The sequence below is a fragment of the Prionailurus bengalensis genome, chromosome C1, assembly GCF_016509475.1.
Source record: "Prionailurus bengalensis isolate Pbe53 chromosome C1, Fcat_Pben_1.1_paternal_pri, whole genome shotgun sequence".
NCBI classification, from domain to species: Eukaryota; Metazoa; Chordata; class Mammalia; order Carnivora; family Felidae; genus Prionailurus; species Prionailurus bengalensis.
In genome coordinates, this window is record NC_057345.1 from 177,839,640 (window position 1) to 177,863,178 (window position 23,539).

A 23,539-nucleotide genomic window follows, 5' to 3' on the forward strand; every position below is an offset into this window, starting at 1 on the left:
TCTACAATGTTGTTTGAGACTCTGCATTTCTAGCAAGCTCCCAGTTCATGACTATGCAGCTGGTGTGAGGTCTGCAAACATTTTCTTTAAGGGTCTAGGTAGCAAATATTTTAGACTTTGCACAATAAGGATATTGGGTAGGCATTTACATAACAAGACAAAAAAATGAATGTTTTATTGGTAAAATTCAAAGTATAATAATTTGTTGTGGGTGCTTCCATATAATGAGACACCATTCAGCAATAAAAAGGAATGATCTAGCGATACACACAACAGGAATGAATCTCAAAAAGAAGGAGAAAGATGCCCTTACTGTAAATTACAAGAAGGAAGAAAAGTTCCTCACTAATGGTCTTTCCAGAAAATTGATGCTTTTGCAGCAGGAGAAAGCCAAACTAGAAGGGCATCTTGAACAGGAGCAGGAATTCCAGGTCAACAAAGTGATGAAGAGAAATGTTAAAACTGGAGAATGTTATACCATTTCTAAGTACCATACACTGGAGCAAGTTTGTTGGGGAGACTAATCTTCCATCCTGCCTCTCCTCACATGCATATTGAAGGTCTTTTGTCCCTTGATGCAGAGTGTTCAATAGGAACTGCACTGCAAGAAATAAGTATATGGTAACCCAGTATACTGATATTTCTGTAGCTGTGTCTATGACTGCAACAGATTTCATGAATAATGCAAAAGCAGCCAACCAACCAAAAACACCACTTCTGGAGTTAGAAGTGAGGTGAAGTTCCTGAGGGAACTGTTTGGATGATAGAAATGTTTTGTATCTTGATTGTGATAGTGGTTATGCAGGTGTATGTGTTTTTCAAAACTCATTGAACTTGGGGAATCTAGCTGACAATTTGTGAGGACATTCAAGCAGCTCAGTGGAGAGGCCTATGTAGTTAGAGGAACTAGGATCTGTTTCCTAGCCATCCTGGAAGCCTATCTCTCAGCCTCACTCAAACCTTCAGGTTACTCTACACCATGGCTGAAAGCCTAATTGCTACTTTATTAGAGAGTTGGAGCCAGAAGCACCCAACTAAGCCACTCCTATAGTACACCACACAGACTGATAGTAAATCTTTGTTGTCTTAAACCAAAACTACAACTAAAAAACCTCAAACCATATTGCTTTGGTTTATTGTATTTAAGTTATATACTTCAGTAATAAAGATTTTCAAAGACAATCTTAGTTGACAGTCTTCAGCTAAGATAATATGTGAAATACATTGTGAATCATAAATCAGTATCCAGGGGCACCTGGGTGGCTCAGTGGTTTAAGCTTCCGACTTTGACTCAGGTCATGATCTCACCATTTGTGGGTTCGAGCCCTGTGTCAGGGTCTGTGCTGACAGCTCAGAGCCTGGAGCCTGCTTCAGATTCTGTGTCTCCCTCTCTCTCTGCCCCTCCCCTGCTTGTGTGCACTCTCTCTCTCTCAAAAGTAAACATTAAAAAATATTTAAAAAAATAAAATCATAAGTCAATATCCAAATATGTTATTACTGTTTTCAGTACTCCCTAAGAATACTTTACATTGCAGGTGGGACTGCATAAATCTGTATCCCTTTCATCAGGAGATTGTTTATTCTGAAGTTATTTATACCTGACCATTATACATTTAGGGTAAATATTAAGTAGTCATCTACTCTAAGAATATGTCTAATTTCTTCAGTAGAAGAGTGGGGACTTCTGAAATATTTGCTTGGGGACCCAGGATTTAAATATGCTATGTTTACCACTTGACATTATCCAAAATAGAAATGAAGGTAGTATGGTGATATAGTGTCATAAGTTTTGGACACTATATCAAGAAAACTAGATTTCATTCCCCACTCAGGCACTAATTCACAAAACAGTCATGGAAAAATTCATCAAATTTCTCTGGATCTCAATTTCCTACTTTATAAAAATGAAGTTATTGGATTAGATTGTCTTAAATAACTTTAAAATCTATGATTCTATGAAGTAGTAACCTTAAAGGATGATGAGAATATAATATATAGAATAAAATAGCATAAATGTAGCATTAAAAATGCTTCTATTGCTGATTTTACATGAAACAATTTTACATGAAACAATTTTACATGAAACAAGACAGTTCACTCTGATGCTTTTCTATATTCCTACTTTTTTAACAAGAAGTCTTTGAAAGAAAGGATTTTGATTTAACAACCTGAAAGTGTTGGCTATGTTGTAGTATTGTACATTGTGGTGCAAAAAAGTAGAAACTAAAATGTCTATTTTCAGATATTTATCTTAAACATCCTGTTTTTCCTTTTAGCTTATAAAATCTTTTCAATCCAAAATTCTGAAAAATTCTGAATTTATGTTACTAGATTTTTAGTCATGAAAAATAGGTGCATGTATTATGATAAAAAGTTATTTTTCTTAAATCTTCAAATAGAGAATTTAAAGCAAAAGATTTTACACTTTGCAAATGTTTTCATTCCTCTAAGTCTTGAATTTCATACCAGAAAGCTAGCTTGTTCTGCAATATGTAAGTATAGTAATCCATGATCAACACACACAAACATTATTTTAAAAGTATAGCTTATTCATCTCCTAATTGTGCTATCTTACGTTAACTATGCCTGGTGCAACTTTGGGGTCATGTAGACCTAGAAACAAATAACTGTCATTTATCAGCTCTATATGAGTTGTTCAGACTTTCTGAACCCTAGTTTATTTACTTTCTTTTTTTTTTAAAGGGAGCAAAAATACCTATCTTATGAAATTGCTGAGGATTAAGTGATCAAGCATAACAAAAGTACTTAAGATTGAGAAATTATTTTCTTTTGTTCCCCAAAGTTAACAAATTTAGCAATGAATGCATCAATTATGAGATCTAATAAATGAACTTTTGTTTTGCCATATATGAAAAACTAGTAACAGAAAAAAGATTAATTTGATCCCTTAAGTTTCATCTTGTCCCATCTGCATATGTTTTGGCTTGATGTGTGACTATTTCCTGTATTTTTTGTATTTCATCAGTTCTGAATAGTTTCAAGCATGGATTACTAAGTTTTCATGTATTTTTATAAGTGTATGATTTTAAACTATTTTACTAGTGCTTAAATCATTTTAATTTAGTCTAGTATTGCTTGGTAGCTAAATGTATGAAATATTTAATGAAGACACAATGTATGTGGCACTTACTAGTCAGACAGTAGTAGATTGGAATTGCCACACTAAATATATGACTTTGGGCAAGTTGTATAACCTCTGAACATAAATTTTTCAAGAAGTTAAAAAGTGATAATGATTAAGTGCTTAACTTGGTACTTAATACTTGAGTATTAAGCACTCAAAAATGTTCGTTATATACCATCATCATTGTTAAATGACAATTACAGATTTAACCCTATCTGGATTAAGTTAGTTGACTGTTGGTGATTTCTGATTCTAACCAGAGTTTTCAAATTTATGTGAAGAATAAATCTATTGCCATTATTCAAAAGTGCATACTTTAATGATAGACAAGTGGTATTATTTTTATTGAAGATGGCATGTTACATGAAAATTTGAAACAGTGTTTATATTGCTGAGATTCTTGACTAGGAAGCTTACCAAATCATCATTTGTTGGGTCATGCCAGAATGACTTAGTGGAAAGTTTGAATTATTAGATATTTAACACTTAAGTATCTTTGTTTACTTCCCATAGAACTTACCACAGTTGTAAATACAGTGTAAGCAGTATGTAAATATTAATTCGTTAATATTAATTGCTGTAATTTGGGAAAATTAAAAATGTTTACCATTCTTAACTTTACTGCACACCAGCAAGTAAAATCCTGAAAGTTAACAGAGGAAGAAATTAATTAACAATTTACAAAATATTTTTTAACAAGTCTTAGTTTTCACACATTCAGAAAATGAGATTCATATCAGAAGAAGAATTATTACTTTGTCTCTGCCTCAGATCAGAGGACATAGGGCTTTCTGTACATCTCTATTTTCTTTTGAAGCTTAATTTTTTACATTTAACTCTAAATTTTTTTTTTAATGTTTTATGTTTTGAGAGAGAGAGAGAGCGCAAGCGGGGTAGGGACAGAGAGAGAAGGAGACACAGGATCCGAAGCAGACTCCAGGCTGTGAGCTGTCAGCACAGAGCCTGACTCAGGCCCAGAACCCACTAACTGCAAGATCATGATCTGAGCAGAAGTGGGACACTCAACCAGTTAAGCCACCAGGGCACCCCTACATTTAACTCTTTAAAGTGAGTTTTTTTCTTATTGCTACATTAACATGTACTTCACCCCCACCAAAAAAGAAACTTTAATACAGAGAACAAAATAAAAGTACTTGTAGTTCTTCCTCTCGGGATTACCCGCTATGAATATGTGTCTGTACTTTTATGGGCTCTACTTATTTTTTATGTATTCACATTTTTACATGTACATAAGTATAAATATATGTGTGTATATATAGACACACACACACACACACACACCTATATACCCACCCCTCAAAACATATTGCCCTTTGACTTTTTCTATTAGGGTCTTGATATTTTTAGTTTAAGTGTTCTTCTATATAAAACATATATAGCATGTTAATATATATATAGCATATATCTAACAAAGTACTGCCATAATTTTATGGTATTTTTTACTGTCATGAATTTAAAATTTTTAGTCCCTGAAAAAGATAAAAAAAATTTCTTTTAGTTATACTTTCAGTGTTAGGCTTAGAAAGATCTTTTTAACCCAAAGGTTATTTAAGTATTTGTTTGTATTTTTGCTAGTTCTTCTATGGTTTCATTTTTACATTTAACTCTTTAATCCTTTGGTAAATGCTTGAAGTACTTTAAAGCCCAAACCATACAGTAGGGAAGTACATCTGTATGTACTATGACCTACATTTCATGGTCCTGAAATAGTTCCCCAAATGCCCTTCCAAGGGCTGAAAATCTAAGGTTAGAGAATCATCTTAGTTTTTAATAGAACATTTGCTCAAAGTAAGAAAGAGGCTTAGGCTAGCCCCCTGTTTCTTCCCCCTGCCCTGTGGTGGTCAATGATACATCCTTAGAGCTTGAGCTTCTGATCTTCCAAATCAGATGCCATTGGGAATTGAAATAAAAGAATTTTTCTTCTTGAGAGAGTACCTAGATATTAGAAATAAAAACCATTCTATGAAGATTGTATTTTGGACTTGTAAGCCAAGAAGTTAGATTTTTTTTATCTGCTCTATTCCCTGAGGGCAAAATTTATAAATAAAAAGAAATTAGTAAAAGAAGGTTAACAATAGGGAATGGAAAGAGCAATCTTTCAATATCTAAAACCAGCCCATTACAGTTATTTTTATGGTCATTTTGAGGCAGGATACTTCCACTTCCTTAGGATAGGCAACCGTAAGATAATTACAGGCATGTATGTTTTTAAGAAATTTTGCCGCGGGGCGCCTGGGTGGCGCAGTCGGTTAGGCGTCCGACTTCAGCCAGGTCACGATCTCGCGGTCTGTGAGTTCGAGCCCCGCGTCGGGCTCTGGGCTGATGGCTCAGAGCCTGGAACCTGTTCCCGATTCTGTATCTCCCTCTCTCTCTGCCCCTCCCCCGTTCATGCTCTGTCTCTCTCTGTCCCAAAAATAAATAAACGTTGGAAAAAAAAAATTTTAAAAAAGAAATTTTGCCTTGAAAATGGTAGTTTGTAGTAATAGAAAGGAGGAAAATGCGAGCTAGAATTAATGTCAAAACAGAGGAAAAGAATATAATAATAACAGAAATGAGAAATAAGTGGCTTTGTCCTCTGTGCCAGTCCTGAGGATTGTATCTTTTCTTGATGGTTTAACATTTTTGGTGCCCACTAATGTGATAGCATCCCTAGCCAAAGACTTTCTGTCCAGGGTCCACTTATGAGTCTGAGATAGGGAAATAGGGGACAGTTTGCATCTAAAAAAAAGACTTTCCCAAGGGCATTGTCTGTCTAGTTTACTAATATAATCCAAATATGTAAAAGAATGCTTGGCACATAAATGCCCAAATAACCCCAATAATGTTAATAAAAGCAACTGACATTTATATGATTCTTACTACATATTAGGCACTTCATAAGACTTTTACATAATATTAATTCATCCCTCATAACAATCTATGAGACAGGTATTGTTAATACCCTAATTTTTACAGATAATGAAATTGATGTAGAGAGGTTAGGTGACTTCCCCAAAGGTCTAATGGCTAATAAATAATTGGCAGAACTAAGATACAAACAAGCACTTGGGTTCAGAGTCCAGCTCTTAACTGGTAAGCTCCACCTTTTGTTTGTGATGATGATGAATGAATGAATGAATCACACAAGTGCATGGCCAAAATGAAAACAGTGTCAGAGGGTTAGAATGAAATTCAAGGTGATGGCAATGTATGTTGAGACAGAGAAGTTGGGTGAAGATGTAGTAATATCATCAAGGTTGGGAATCAAGGTTAGAGGGAAGGCAAGAGAAAGGGAAGAAATATAGTCCAGGTCAGGTATTTCTAGAAGCAGAAAGAATGTTCTGTAAGTCCTTTTTTTCTTATCCTCTTGGTATGAGCTGCTTAGAGGTACACCACCTTCATCAAATTTTAATTTGCAAATTAGAACATCAGCATACATGGTTTAACCAAACTTCTCTCCTGGTTTGTTGATGTGTTTATGTGAGAAACCTTACAAATATATAAACATTAAATCACAGTGTATTTGAATATTAAATAAATATTGTTTTAACTCTGTTACAATAACACACCTTTGCATCATTTTTATTGGAATGACTAATTCAGCTCACTTAATTATTATTTTTTTGCAGACATCTGTTAGCATATCTCATATTAATTGATTTGGAATATTGCAGTTCTATTGACCATCAATGACTTTTCTAATATTCAAACATTATCAGCAAAATTGATCTCTGCATTCTTGCTCAGAATTAGACCATACAGTTGTGCATATGTTTGTTACTGATGAATGAATTACCGGTTATCTTTGTCCTCTAAAAGGTTTCTCTTTAACCTATTCAGCTAGCAAATTCTTACTGGGATGAGATTTAAGAACACAGAATTTATCAGAAACACCACTATGTGACAAAACAGGAAGAGAAGCACCTGGGTGGCTCAGTTAGTTAAGCCTATGACTCTTGATTTTGACTCAGGCTATGATCTCAGAGTTGTGAGACTGAGTCCTGGGTGGGGCTCCATGCTGGGCGTGGAACTTGCTTAAGTTCTCGCTTTCCCTCTCTATCTGCCCTTCCCGCCTTGTGCTCCCAAGTGTGCGCTATCAAAACAAACAAACAAACAAACAAACCCAAAACTTAATCCAATACAAGTTTCTTAAAAATTAGGGTAACTCAGAAAGTTAACATAGAACAACACCAGATAGATATGTTCACAGTGAATATCATTGTTAGCCATTTGCTTTGTTTTCTTGCGAAAAATTATGTTCACAAATGATGTCTAGTGCTGATATATTCTGCCTCTCCATTTTGGAAATAACAGGATCCACAGTCTATCTAAAGATCTTTCAAAAAAATTCTTTATAATATAGTCCATTTTCAACTGCTAATGTTTCAGCACTTTTGAATTTATTTTGCCTAGTATATTTTTCAAGAGCAGTTAGAAGAACTCTCAAATCTTACAAACATTACAAAATTGATCTGTGTTGCACTATAATAAAATGACAAATTTAATACTAGACACATCTAAATCACTTTAACATTTTTACAATAAATTCAGCTTGAAGAATACCAAACATGTTTTTCTTATAAAGGCATTCCATGTTTATATTGTAATGTTCAGATATTACAGAAAGGTTAGATATGAAAAGTAAAAAAATCCCTTTTTCCACCCACCTCAACTCCCATTACACAGAACTTTCTATACTTATACATATATATCCCTTTTGGTAAATAAATGACATCAGCTCCATTATTAATTCACATTACAAATGTGTCCTTTACAACCAATATTCACCAGTGTTTTATTGCAGTTAAGTGATAAGTTATAGAAAACTTTGCAGAAACCTGTGTTTTTTGTAGCTCCAGATTTATCAGCCAATAAACTAATTTAATATATCAACTGCCACCAAAACTAGAAAAAATAATCATTTACCTAGCCATTTGTCTATGCCACAATTTTTCATATGTATTTCTGTTTAACTTTTAAAGTATATTCTGTGATAGAACAACTATGATATTTTCTCAATTTCTATGGTACAATTTTTTAGCTTCAGTAGTAAGACTTTTTCATAAGTGAATAACAGTATGAAAAATAGTTTCAAACAAGGAAAAGATGGTTAAGTAGTTCTACACTAAAATTAGGAACTGTTGGGGCATCTGGGTGGCTTAGTTGGTTAAGCGTCTAACTCTTGATCTCCGCTCAGGTCTTAATTTCAGGGTCATGAGTTCAAGCCCCACACTGGGCTCTGCACTGAGCATGAAGCCTACTTTAAAAAAAAGCTGGTGGGGGGGGGGGGATCTGTTGATCAAAAGACATAAAAAGAGTAAAAAGACAAGGCATTGAGAAAAAAATTTGCAACATATAATTGACAAAGAACTAATCTCTAGTAAATAAATAATTCTTCCCTGTTCAGTTAAGAAAAAGACAAGCAATTCCAAATGAAAATGAACAAGAGACTTGAAGAAACACTTCATAAGAGGTTATCAGTATGGCTGTTAAACAATCAAAAAGGTTCTCAACCTCACTGGTAATTGAAGAAGTGCAAATTAAAACCACAAATAGATACTGCTATAAACTTACCAGTTTGGCTTATATTTAAAGTCTGAGAATATAAAGTATTGACAAGGAGATGGAGCAGCTGAAATACTTACATATTGCTGGTAGGAGTATAAATTAGAAAAAAGCAAATTAGAGAATAATTTGACATAACAATGCGTATATTACATATAATTTTGACATTTCATGCATGTGTGTGTATATACATGTATATACATATACCCTTTAGAAACTCTTGGATATGTGAACCAAGACACTTGGGCAAAATTGTTGTTAGTAACACTAGGCAAAAAACTGGGAACATGCCAAATGCCCATCAATAATAGAATGGATAAATATACTTTGGTACTTTTATATGGCATAATTATATACAGCAATAAAAATTCATTAAATACAGCTGCCCATAATAACTTGGATGAATCTCGGGATTACAGTGTTGAACAAAGTAAGTGTCAGAAAAAATACTTACAGTATTATTTTTTTATATAATGTTTAGAATATTCAAAAGTAAACAACAGTTGATTAAGGATGCAACCTTATGTGGTACCACCTAAAGAAATGCAAGAAAATGAAATACACAAAATTCAGGAAAGTGATTACCTCTGAGGGGCAAAGGGGAAGGAAATGAGTTCAGGAAAAGACACAAAGAACTACAGTGGTAATGTTATTTTCTTAAACAGAGGTGGCATATAAATATTTCCTATCAATATTTAATTAAAACTTAAAAATAATTATATAAAACAATTTAAATTAATATAGAAATTTAGTTTTTAATATCATCTAAATACCTGAACATTATCTTTCTGTAAAATGATATATGTTCCCCTCCTCTGGAATACTAGCTGTGTTTCATGTAGAAGTAATGCTCTAGAGACTGAGTTATAGCGGTATAGGCGATCTTTCATATAGTGTAAGAATGCAGCTATTTCCACCATAAGAAATACATTGAATAAATAGACTTAACAGGTTAACTTTTTCTTTGACAGTATTCCTTTTTTCCCTTTGATACTATTCTTAAAATATTCCTTTATGTACTGAATTTTTTAAAAAATTAGAGCAGTATTTGTAAGCATGTTTTAATTTTAAGAAAATATTTGAAAATTGTCAATTTTAAATACTAATAGTTTCCAAAGTAAATGCTATTATCGATACATTATTAGATTTTGCTGAGTAAAGCTGTTTCCACACAAAAACATCTTGGCCACCTGCAACTGTTTGTCAGTGGACTTTGAGAACACTAGTAGTAATTGTAAACTTAGGAATGTGTGACAAGCTAACAGCCAGCTGTGCATATCCTGACTTCTTCCAGGTGTTAAAATAAATATGACCATTTGGTTCACTTGTAACTCAACAAAAATATTTCATGATTCATTAGCTTAAAAATCCATTTATAATTTCTGTATTGGAGGGAGTGGATAATGTTATATTCATTTGAAATGAAAAACTACATACCCAGAAATATTTGTGGTATCATTACTTATTATATTCAATGGTCTCTTCATAAAATGAAAAGAATTTTAATGTAACATTTGCGTAGATTTTTTTTCACATTCTTTTCACACGAAAACACTACTGAGCCACTTCCGCCTATAGGCATCAAAAAGAATGAAAAAAAGAAATCCAAGTATGTTTTTTATTCAGTCAGAGTTCAACTTGCCTTGACAGAACCCAGTTCCAAACTGATCTGATATTAATTTCTATCTTTGTTCCATACCATATGTTTGATCATTAACTGATAATAATTACTATTTTTTGAGCATTGCTGTTAAGCATTAGCTTAAGAGACCCAGATGCCTAAATCTTGCCTTGGGTAAACTACCCATCCTCGTAAGTTTCCTGAAGAAGAATATGCACATAAGAGACAACTGCAAGTGGAAAAATCCAAATCCATTTTATTATTAGATTATCTTGTATCTGAAACTCCAAATACAGAGCTAGAGTTCTCAGATAATCTGGAGTAGAATATATGATTTAGGCAGCCCCTTAAAATAAGTCAATATACTCAGGAAGAGCAAAGAGATGGAGTGAGCTAAAAGAAAAAAGAGTAGAGTTAGTTCTCTTACCCCTCCCTCCCTCCCATCACACGCACTTCTATTTCTAATCTGTTATGGCAGTGATTGCTAGGATCCAATCTTAACAATAAAGCAGAAGAGAGATTCTACACTTTGAAAGAGAAGATACTTTCTTGCCTTTTCCAGAGATGAAGATAAATTAGTATAATTGGTCAGATTCCTGGACACTAATTCGGGCTTGTTAACTTCTGGCAGAGACTATGTTTTCAAAAAGAAATATATTGATGCAGACAGCTTTGTTTTCTTGAGTGATACCTACCATGTGACTTACCAGAGGGTATTAAAGTCAGGATAGTTAGGTTCTTATCCCCACCTCTGTGGCCACTAACTTGATATTCCTTTTTTTTTTTTTTAATAAAAGTATAACATGCCTATGGAGATGCCTATTTTAAAATCAATGGTAAGAGGTTTTGATTAACTCCAGTTCCAGACTAGATCAAAATTTCATGCCTGTTTATTTTCTGTTCCAAATAATGCCCAGCTTTGCACCCCAACCTACACCAAATTTTAGAAGTTTATGCTGGGGTTTTGCCCAGTCTTTGGCCAGTAGTGTCTTTGACCAATACTTATAAATGCCCAAATTCTGCCTCTTTGGGTTTCAGAGGCAGTTTAATACATAAGACGAGTTGGGGGAGGGTGTCAAACTACATTCCTCTTACTCTTTCAAATCAGGCCTTCCTACCAATTCCAGCCTTATACAAAAGAAGAGAAGGCAGGGAGGGACCCACACCCACACCCACACCCACACCCACACCCACACCCACACCCAGTCTTTCCACACATACATGGCCCAGTATTTGTTTTGGACTCTGACCAATCAAATTAATGATTGTTCCTTGGGAAGAGAATGAGGAGAGCCAGGCAAAGGAAGAGGGAGCTTGAGCATGTTTTCTTCCCAAAGGATATATCTACCATACCAGACACTACCATACACACTGGCTTCAGAGCTTAGGAGTGTGCTTAACATTAGTTTTTTGGTCTTGTTGAAATTGACTTCAAGTCGGACTGCCTTTACCGTACTAGTTCAGAGAACAGTTTGTTTAAAGACTAAAAGATAAGTCATTTTTTTTCCAGGAAACAATATATTTACTTTTGTATAAAGGTCTATAAAGCTTATATATTCATTAGGCAGATTTTACTTACATCATTATTCCAAGGTTTTGACTTATTAAGATTTTTATAAACAAAGTGTCAGACTCAACTAGGACATATTTAAAATATTGTATAAAATATACAATGCATTTTTATACAAATAGATGAACATTAGTCTCTTCATAGTAACTTTTATCAATCTAATATAAACAATGAAAACTGCTGTAAGACCTATTAAGATATATGAATGTGTTCAAGTTAGAAACACTAAAGGCAGGAATTAAGGATGCTACGTATTTTTTCATTTTCAGCATTGTTATAAAGGAAGAAATGTAAGCAATACTAACATTAGAAAAGAAAAAAAAACCTACCATCAGATACTATGAGTTCTCTCAAATGAAAAATAATCAACTGAAAAACTTTTAGATTTGACCAGATCTTGGATAAATATACACTTTAAACTATTAACAGTAGTCACCTCTGAGAAGGGGGGGGGGGGGAATAAAGGTGGATATTTACTTTTTAATCAATGTACTCTATTATGCACTTTGATAGTGTCTGAACTTTTACAATGAGCATGTATTTGTCATTTGAAAAACTAAACTGTATTAACACTTTACATAAAAATCCATTTAAAAATTTTCAAAAGAGCTCTATGTAAGATGCTTCACTGTGTATATTGGATATCTTTACATAACTTGAACCATTATAAAACAGTGGTATAAACCATATTTTACATTTTGGAAACAACCCAGATGTCCTTCAGTGGGTGAATGGTTAAACAAACTTTGATACATCCATAGAGTACTACTCAGTAATAAAAAGGAATTATAGGGGCACCTGGGTGCTCAGTCAATTAAGCATCTGACTTAGGCTCAGGTCACGATCTTGGGGTTCATGAGTTCGAGCCCTGCATCAGGCTCTGTGCTGACAGCTCAGGGCATAGAGCCTGCTTCAGATTCTGTGTCTCCCCCTCTGTCTGCCCCTCCCCCATTCACACTCTGCTTCTCTCTCTCTCAAAAATAAACATTAAAAAAATTTTTTTTAAAAAGGAATTATTGATACATACAACAACTTGGTTAAATCTCCAGGGAGATTATGGGAGATTATGCTGAGTGAGGAGAAAGAAACAGTCCCAAAATATTACATACTTTGTGATTTCACTTATACCACATTATCAAATAACAAAATCTTAGAAATGGAGAACAGATTAGTGACCACCAGGACCGAGGGCTGGGAGGAGGAGTCAGGAGTGAGGTGGGAGTGGTTATAAAAGAACACGAAGGATCTTTGTAAAGAAACTCTTTGGTATCTTGACTGTGGTGGTGTATACACGAACTTGTACATGTGATGAAATTGTGTAGAAATAAATACACAAGTACAAGTAAAACTGGGGAATCTGAATAAGATTGGTGGATTGTATCAATATCTGTATACTGGTTTTTATACCAAACCATAGTTTGGCAAGATGTTACCATTAGTGAAACTGGGTAAAGGTACATGGGATCTTGCTGCATTATTTGGTATAATTTCACATGAATCTATAATAATCTTAAAATTTTCTATACCAATGAAGGATAGCTAAGAATTCCACAGAAATTATAAAAACTATCACACATTCAAGTGGCTCAGATAATCCCAAGGAAAATAAGTAAGTAAAACCTTGGTTTGCAAGTATAATTCATTCTGGAAACATGCTTATAATCCAAAGCACTTGTGTATCAAAGTGAATTTTAAGAACCATTGGCTCAGTTGGGATTGTGTGAGGCTCCGTGTCACATACTACTTGTATTGCAAGACATTGCTCGTTTATCAAGTTAAAATTTATTAGAAATGTTTGCTTGTCTTGCAGAACACTCATAGAACAAGTTACTCAATCCAAAGTTTTACCGTAAAGAGATTCTGCACGTAGAGTGGTAAGAACAGCTAGGTATTTACCAATTTGGAATTTCCCTTTCTTGCTTAGTAACAGAAGTGCCAGAGACATGACTGTTTAACTAATCTATATTTTTGAGCCTCCCTTATGGTTAGATGTGACTTATTGCCTCAATTCTTACTTACATAATGCTTTCAGCTGGAGACCTTAAGAAATAAAAAGTCTAGAGGTGCCTGGGTGGCTCAATCAGTTGAGCCTCCGACTCTTGATTTTAGCTCAGGTCATGATCCCAGAGTGGTGGTATTGATTGAGTCCCATGTCAGACTCCATGCTTAGCATGGAGACTGCTTAAGATCCACCCCCTCCACCCCACCTCTGCCCCTCTCCCCAGCTCACATTTTGTCTCTAAAATTAAAAAAATAATAAAATTTTAAAAATTAAAAAAAAAAAAATAGTGGCACATGGGTGGCTCAGTTGGTTAAGCCTCTAAATTCAGCCCAGGTCATGATAGGATTCGTAAGTTTGAGCCCTGAATCGGGCTGTCTGCTGTGAGCATGCAGCCTGCTTCAGATCCTCTGTCTCCCTCTCTGTTCCTCCCCGTCTTTCACTCTCTCACTCAAAAATAAATAAATAAATACTAAAAATAAAAAAGAAAGAAACAGGCTACCTCCATTTCTTTCTTCTTCTTATAGGAATATGCCTATAACCTGGTTTTGACCATAGGGGTGGCAGGGAAACTAGATGGAAGGAACCTGGGTTCCTGAATAACATTGTAGGGGAGAGCCCACTTACCAACCTGGAATAGGCAGCTTAGATTGTTACCTATAATATTGAACTACTTTGTGTTTAGTTTTCTTCTTGCACACCTAGTATTTCCCTGAACTGATAATATACCTAGACATACAGATGAGACTGTAACTGCAGAAAAACCAAAAAGAAAAACAAAAATAATTTTAAAGGAGCTACTGTTAACAGAAACAGACCTTGAAATGGTATCTCTAATGAGCTAAAAGAATAACCACATTCTAAATTCGATACCTTTTTTAAAGATTTTTCAAAAACAAGAATGAAATAAGATAATTATCACAATAGAATAGAGATTATAATAAGCAGAATTTGACAGAGGAAATTCCCATGGACGTACTTTATTCAGAGCTGAAGTGATCCCAGATAAAATGTTTGAGATGTAAGAACAAAGAAATATTGTCTTAATAATAATGTTTAATGATAAAAAAGATTTATTTAAAATATTGGAGAACAACAGAATATAAATCAAAAGAAGGGCAGATGTTCCTGTATAGCTCAGGAAGAGAATAAAAGATACTAATATAAAACTTTTAAGGGGTGCCTGGGTGGCTCAGATGGTTAAGTGTCTGACTCTTGATTTTGGCTCAGCTCATGATCTCGTGGTTATGAGATCAAGCCCCACATCACTCAGCATGGAGTCTGCTTAAGATTCTCTGTCTCTCTCCCTCTGCCTCTCCACCCCAACTCATGCTCTCTCTCACTTTCTTTAAAGAAAAATTTACAAAAAAAAGGATTAAAGAAAACTAAAGAATAATATAATGAATGCCTATATATCTTCCACCCAGCTTGAGACATAAAACATTACTAACAGAGTTAAAATTGTATGTAATTTTCCTGGATTATATTGTCTTCTTTTCCATGACTCTTCCAAATATTACTACTATATTGTATTTGATATCATTTTGATATTTTTGGAATACTTTTATTAAATATTTCTCTCTTTAGCAATATAGCTTTTAACAATCTCTTTAGCAACATAGCTTTGCATGTTTTGAAACTTAATGTAAATGTTATCACCATGTGTTCTTTTGCAACTTGCCTTTTTGCTCAGTGTTGTCTTTATGTTGTGTTATGTATATTTGTATTGAAACACATAAGTATTTCATTCATGTTCACTGCTGAGTAATATTCCATTGCATTAATACGCTGCCTCAATTTACTCATTCTTCTGTTAATGGCCATTTAGGTTACTCAAAATGTTGCTATTTTAAATAATAGTGCTATGAATATTTTCCCACATATGCCTTTAGGCAAGAGTTATGCCCTTATGCAAAGAGTTCTTTTGCGTTATGTACTTAAGAGTGGAAGTACTGGTCATAGGGTATGCATATTTTCATAAGCTATTGTCAAATTGTTCTCCAAAGTATTTGTACCAGTTTATATTCATTAGCATATAAAATGAATATTCTGTACATCCTCACTAACACTATTGCCAGATATTAAAATTTTTGTAATTATAGCAAGCATGAAATTATATCTTTCTGTTGCTCTAATTTGCATTTTCTTGATAACCCATGAGGTTGATCATCTTTTTGTATATTTATTGATCTTTTAGTTTTCTTCTCTCATGAATTGCCTTTCATTCCATTTTGTTTGTAATCTTCAACAATAGCCTAAATGGCTAGGTCAAATTTATTTAATTAGGAAATCTTTATGAAATGCCTTCTATATTTCAGTCATTGTGCTAGATGCTGAATATATAATGGAATGAATATATAATAAGATAGTCCACTGTCCTTGCCCTAATGTAGGATACAACGTGATTCTCTGCCCTGCCATTTTTTCAGCTTATAGTGTTGAGAAATAATTGAATATTTTCCTCTGGACTAACTCAGTTTGATAACCATTGATTTTGATGCAAATATCTACTCTCAGGTGAAGACATCCAGAGGGCTTTTATAGAGTAAAGTCATCTCAGACTCATATAATTTCAAATATTGAAATTTGATGTTTTTGAAACATGTTTTTAAAAATGATGTTTGTCTAAAAAGATTTGATATGCTTACTAGGCATCCAAGTAGACAAACATTTGGACACTCAACTCTGGATTCAGAAGAGAAATCCAAGCTGTTAACATAATTTTGGTCGTCATTTGTTTATAAATGGATTTAAATCCATGAGACAGGATGAAGTCAGTGGAATGAGTGCAAATAAAAAGTAAAAGAGGCATTGGACTGGACCTTGGGGCATTCTGACATTTCAAAGTTGTGAAGGTCTGGAAAAATCTCAAAAGAGACAGGGTAGTATTCAGTAACATAAACAAACAAACAAAAAACGGAGCATGTGGGCACTTGCAAGTCTTACAAGGGCAATGTCTCAGAGGACAGAGTGATAAAATATCAACTACTGCTGATATTTTAAATAAAATAACATCTGAAGGTTAATAAAATTATACTAAAACATAAAATGGTTGAGATAAGTACTGTGGGGTGTGGCATATAAAATTTTATAAGCATTAAGAGGAGAATTTGAATCAATGACTTACCTAAAAACATTATAACTACTGAAATGTGAAGAAAGAGTGAAATAAACTAGTTGAAATGAGAAGAGTCTTTTATATAAAGGAAACAACAGGTATAAATGCTTTGCAGGTGGAAAGAGACGAAAATAAGCCAGTGTAACTGGTGTAAGTGAATTAAAGAAAAATAAAAAGGAACATAGTAGGAGATGGGAGCTGGGCAGGTCTAGGACCATGCACAGCTTTGGGCCATGTCATGATTTTTGTTCTTAATTTATCCTAGTGGTAATGGGAACTAATGTTTTTGATGAAAAGTCTGATGCCATTTGTATTCTTGATCTTTTGCGTATTACTTATTGTTTCTCTAAGGAAACTTTTAAGACTTTCTCTTTATTCCCAGTTTTATAAAATTTTATGAAAATGTGCCTTGTTCTAGATTTCTTCTTTCATTTTACTGGGTATTCATTCATTGGGTAATCTCAGCCTTGAGATTTATGTTGTTTAGTTTTGGAAATTTTCTTGTATTATTTCTTTGTTAGTTTCTTCCCAATTTCTCCTCTTTTTCTGAAACTTGTTTTAGATGATTGACCACCTAAAAGGATTCTTAAATTGTTGTATTTTTTTCTCTCCTGTGGCTTATATGTGATTTGCAAATATTTTCCTCCTATCTCTGGCTTGTATTATCATTCTTTGAAGAATGTATTACACAAAACAAAGTTTTGAATTTTGAGTAATCTGATTAATTGATTTTTTTTCTTTTGTGAATTGTTTTTGGTATCATATCTAAGAACTCTTTACTTAAGTTATGAAGATTTTCTTTTAAAAGCTTTACTGTTACACATTTTACATTTAGATCCATGATCCAAACTGAGTTACTTTAAAAAAAAATTTTTTTTAATGTTTATGTTTGAGAGAGAGACAGACAGAGTGCAAGCAGGGGAGAGGCAGATAGAGAGGGAGACACAGAATCTGAAGCAGGCTCCAGGCTCTGAGCTGTCAGCACAGAGCCTGACACGGAGCTCAAACTCACAAGCCACAAGTTCATGACCTGAGCCAAAGTCAGATGTTCAACCGACTGAGCCACCCAGGCCCCCCCATACTGAGTTACTTTTTGTTTAAGGTGTGAAGTTTAGTAAAGTGGTTTTAATGAGGTGGTTTAAATTGAGTTTCTCAATCTCAATCTCTCCATCCCTCAGTCCCTCTAAACTTCTCAATCTCTCTCTGTCTCTCTTCCCCCCCCCCCCCACCACCACATAGAAGTGGTCTCATAAGCAATTTTCAGATTCTTCCAGTATTACCTTTTCCCATTGATTTGTTTTTGCACTTTTCACTTGCTATACAATTCTGGGTTACAGGTTTGTTTGTTTTTTTCTTTTGGCACTTTAAAAATGTCATACCACTTTTTTAAAAAATTGTGTTGGAAATCATATAACATGAGATTTACCCTCCTAACAAACTTTTAAATATACAGTATAGTATTATTTACTGTTACAACAATGTTGTACAACAGATCTCTAAAACTTTTTCATCTTGCGTAACTTCCCACTTATTCCTCCCCCACCCAGCCCCTGGCAAACACACTCCTATTTTGTGCTTTGATTAATTTGACTACCTTAGAAACCTAATATAAATAAAATCATGCAGTATTTGTCTTTCTGTGACTGGCTTACTTCACTTAGTATAATGTCCTCAATTTCATCTGTGCTTTGTAGCACATTACAGAAGTTTGAATGGCTGAATAATACTCCATTGTGTGTGTGTACCAAATTTTCTTTATTTGTGATAGACATTTAGATTTTTTCCACCTCTTGGCTATTATGAACAATGCTGCAATGAACACGAGAGTATAGAGATCTTTTAGAGTTTCTGGTTTAAATTCGTTTGGTTAAATAACTCAGAAGTGGGATTGCTGGATCATATGGTAGTTTTGTTTTGTTTTTGTTTTTGTTTTTTAAGGAATCACCATACTGTTCTCCATAGCAGTTGCATCATTTTACATTCCCAACAGCAGTATAAAAGGATTTCAACTTCTCAACATTTTCACCAATAACTGGTATTTTTTTTTTATTATGGCCATCTTAATAGGTGTGAAGTGATCTCATTGTGATTCTTATATATTGCCATTTCCCTGATGATTAGTAAGGTTGAGTGTCTTTTTTCTCCTCTTTCTAATCCTTTGGTCACTCTTTAGTTTGGGAGAGGATGAGATGCTTCTGTTTGCTTTTCTACTTAGTGCAAGTTAGGAATTGTCAACAGGGTCTGGTATGGAAGGAAAGACCACTTCTCCTTTCATTATGTTTACTTGGAGTTGGGAGGGTATAGTAAAAAGAATTCTTTTCTTCAGAGCCACCCTCTTCCTAGTTCTTTGGGTAGGGCTCTCTTTGGGGCTTTTTTTTTTTTTTTTTTTTTTTTTTTTGGTCTGTGCCCATTGCATATATACAAGACAAACAAACAAGAAAAAAATAGCATACTCACATAGTCACATAGGTTTCAGTTCCATGGTCCATAGTCAGTCTGTCTTCTTTTTTCCACCTTTCAGAGTTGCATTTTGTCCATGGTTTTGTTTTTGTTTTTTTTTTTTTTGTAATTAGCAAGAGGAATGTGGTTGAATATGCTTACTCTACCTTGCCCAGAACTGAAAGTTTTTTGAAGATTTAATTATCATTTCTTTAAAGTTTTCTTCTGCTCCAGCATTCTCTTAATTTCCTCCTAATTTGATTTCTTCTTTTTGCTACATTTTCATGTTGGAGGCTAAAATTCACTATTCATATTTAATAGTGAGGCACTAAAAATCTGGTTACAGACTCTTATTCTTCTATGGGGCTTGAATGACTAGCAATTTTTACAATAGGGCAATCTCTGGCTAGCTGGTGTTTTTATTGGATACCACTATTAAAGTATAACTTTCAAACATGTTAAAAAACACAACTCATACAAATTAAAAATGAACAAGTATCAAAGATTTTATTTGACTCAGTAAGATGATATGACTAATTCAAAGGGAAGTTGAGAAGCTAGCATATGCATATGCTAATATTTATTTATCTTCAGCTGGTTGCAGAAGAGGAAGTCAGAGTGACACTCCCTGGATAGCCATGAAAGCATGCATCCATGCTGTGACCTGCCTATGGGGGCCATGTGGAAAGGAGCTGAGATGGACCAATGGGTGATGATGAGCAAGAAAAGGGGGACCTCAGTCATAAACCCCAAAGAACCAAATTCTGCTAACAAAAAGAATAAGCTTGGAAGAGGATTTTCTCCCCCAGGGCCTCCTGATGAGAACTTAATCTAGCTGACAGGTTGATATCAGCCTTGTGATACTCTTAGCAGGGACCCCACCTTGCCTTGCCAGACTTCTGTCATACAGAACTGTATGCGAACAAGTGGGTGTTGTTTTAAGCTGCTAAGCTTCTGGTAATTTGTTATGCAGTAATAAAAAATTAATACAATGACAAAAATGGGTGTATATAAGTTGGTAAACATGTAAGTAAGTTGAAACAAACATCCACATAAAAATAACAATATTATCTATTTGGGGGGTCTCCAAAAAAAGGCAAAATTCTGAGCAATATCATATAAATTAAAAGGGATTGACCATAGTTAAAGTATTCTAAGGTATTTATATTCAGGGACAGAAATTTGTAGGTGTGTCTCTCCTAAAAAAAAGATCAGATCCTACATCTTATTTCCCCTTCTTTCTGGGAAAATGCCCATTCAATCCGTTCCCTACATCCTATGCAATGAGGCAGCCATATGTCAAGTTCTGACCAACATAATATGAAATTGGAGTCATGTGTGCACTTTTCACCTTATTTGCTTAAAAAAATCACCTGTTCTAGACTTCTCTTTCCCCTTTTTGATGTTTGAGACATAGACAATATAGAGTCCTAACTTTGACCGTACAAATGCAGACTGTAGGGAATAGTGGAACAATAAAATGGAATCATCTGGGTCCCTGAATGACTAAAAAAGCAGACCCATACTGCTAACCTGACCATATCTTAGGACCATTACTTGAGATAGAAATTTACATTATTTAACTCTGTATTTTCAGAGCTCTTTCTACTCTGTATTTCTAGAGCTCTTTCTTAGATTAACTTAAACTTAACCTTAACTAAATCAGTCCCTGAACCAAGTTGAACAATCACAGAAACCTAAAGTATGGGGCACTTGGCTTAGCAAAATTTAGGGCTTAGTAGTAAGGCAGTGGATCTTATGTTGTTTGGGGTACAGAAGCAGTTGGCTCTATCCAGCTTGTGAGGCTCAAATTTCTGGATTCTCTATCCCTTTCCTTCTCTGCTTGCAAATTGGCATATTCTTGCCTTAGCTCATCTTTTTCTTATAATACCTTGCTAAAAGCAGCAAGAGCAGCCAACACATATTCCTTATTGCTTTTAGTAGTGAATTAAAAGAAATAACATGAGATAAAATTACAACTCTAAACATTTCCCTAAAGCTTCCTCAAAGAAAGCCGATCATTGACAAAGATTGGATTAAGTATGTTGCTTTCTAACGTAAACCTATTTTTCAGATAACCTCAAAGTAGCTTAATTAAAATGAGAAAGAAGGTGAGAAGGAGCCAAGATGTCAGGAAAAGTTTGGCTTAGAAACTTTGTCCAAAAAAAAACCAAGCAAAAAACAAACAAAACAAAAAACACAAACTAAACAAACCAACAACAACAAAACCTTTGATGTGATTACTGGCATATAAACAAACAGGAAATAAACAGAATGGAATTCTACTGAGTAGTTTTGAGAATTATACCACCAACAAGTCTATCAGTAAGATCTTGTGAAAAGCTGTCGTTGTTCAATATTTAAAGCAACTCTCAAGGTCCCAAGCCTACTCTAGTAATGAAGTGGGCTGTTAAAACAGTGCACCATCCCCCACCACAATTTCCACTCTACCCTACCTACATTCTCTCTAAAATCAGGTATAGCCACTGAAGATTAGGAACAATGAAGAACATCTAGAAGCAAAGGCAGAATTCATAGATGGTAAGGGAGTTTTTCTTAGTGATCAAAACTAGCATGTAACCAAGGAAATTTCTTTACTACTAGGTCAAGAGTTTCTTTATAATTCTTGCCCAGGGTTATTTCCTCCTGTATATTGGACGAGTGATGACTTTGTATTTTCCATTCTTCCTTATCCAAAAGGTGTACCATCATTGTATATTAGGGTTCAGGTTCATATAACTTGTCTATTAATATGTTGTTCACAGGACTATGAAGAGCTTCATATGAACTGAACAGAGAGAATTTTGCAGCACCTAGATAGCTTGGATTTTGGACTAGAGAGGATCTTGGATTATATTCATGAAGAGATTAAGTCTTTTCAACGTGTGGGAAGTAAGTACGCATAACTATTTAGATGGTCAGACTCCTCCTTGTCTATGAAAGATCTATTGCCCCCTTCTTGCTAGTACATGGTCTTACCAACAGGAGACTACAATCCCCATTCTGATTTACAGTAAGATATTACCATATGACTAACTTCTTGCTATTGGACAGAAGCGCTGTGTGCAACGTCCGGCCTCATTGGCTTAAAAGAAAATTGCCTACACTGGATTTTCTCTCTTCTTCCTATGGAATGTAGATGTGGTGGCAATCCAGCTTTGACAGTGCAGGTGAGGATTGACATGACAATGCAATGGCATAGAGGCAGACTAGGGCTCTGAATTATCTAATGAGCAGAGCCACCATATTAACCTGGACTGCTTGCTTCAGGACTATTACATGAAGGAAAAGTCAACTTTTTGTTAAGACATTGTATCTTTGAGTAGCTTAGCCTTTTCCCTAATTACCAGAGGGCTAAGATAGCATCTTAGATTAGGCTTTGTTAAATATGCATGATACATACAATGTCAAGGGTAGCCACTAAAAGAACAGAAATGGAGTGCATAACTTCCAGTGTAAAAATCTTAATGTTTACCCCCCTTCCGAAAAAGAAGTAGAAGCAAAGAAGAAAAGCAGAACAAATAGCATAAAGTAAGATTATAGAAACAAGTCCAGAAATATAAGTAGTTCAATATATGTAACAAGCTGAACTCACCAATTAAAATCACAAGAATATAGAAAGATTAAAAGTAAAAGAATAGAAAAATATATATATTAGGCAAATACAGTAAAACTTTGGTTTGTGAGCATAATTCATTCTGGAAACATGCTTGTAATCTAAAGCACTTGTATATCAAGGCAAATTTCAAGAACCATTGGCTCAGTTGTGATCATATGGTGTTTGGCATCACATACTACTCATATGGCAAGACATCACTCGTTAATTAAATTTCATTAGAAATGTTTGCTCGCCTTGCAGAACACAGAACAAGTTACCCATAATCCAAGATTTACTGTTATCAAAATAGTATTGAAGTAGTTATATATCTATTAGACAAACTCTGACACATGAAACATCTTTAGGGATAAGAAGAGTCACTACATACAAATTTCAATTCTGCAGGAAGATATAACAATTCTGAATTTGTATTACCCTAATAACACAGTCATGAAATACATGGGGATTATTTTAAGAGAGGTTT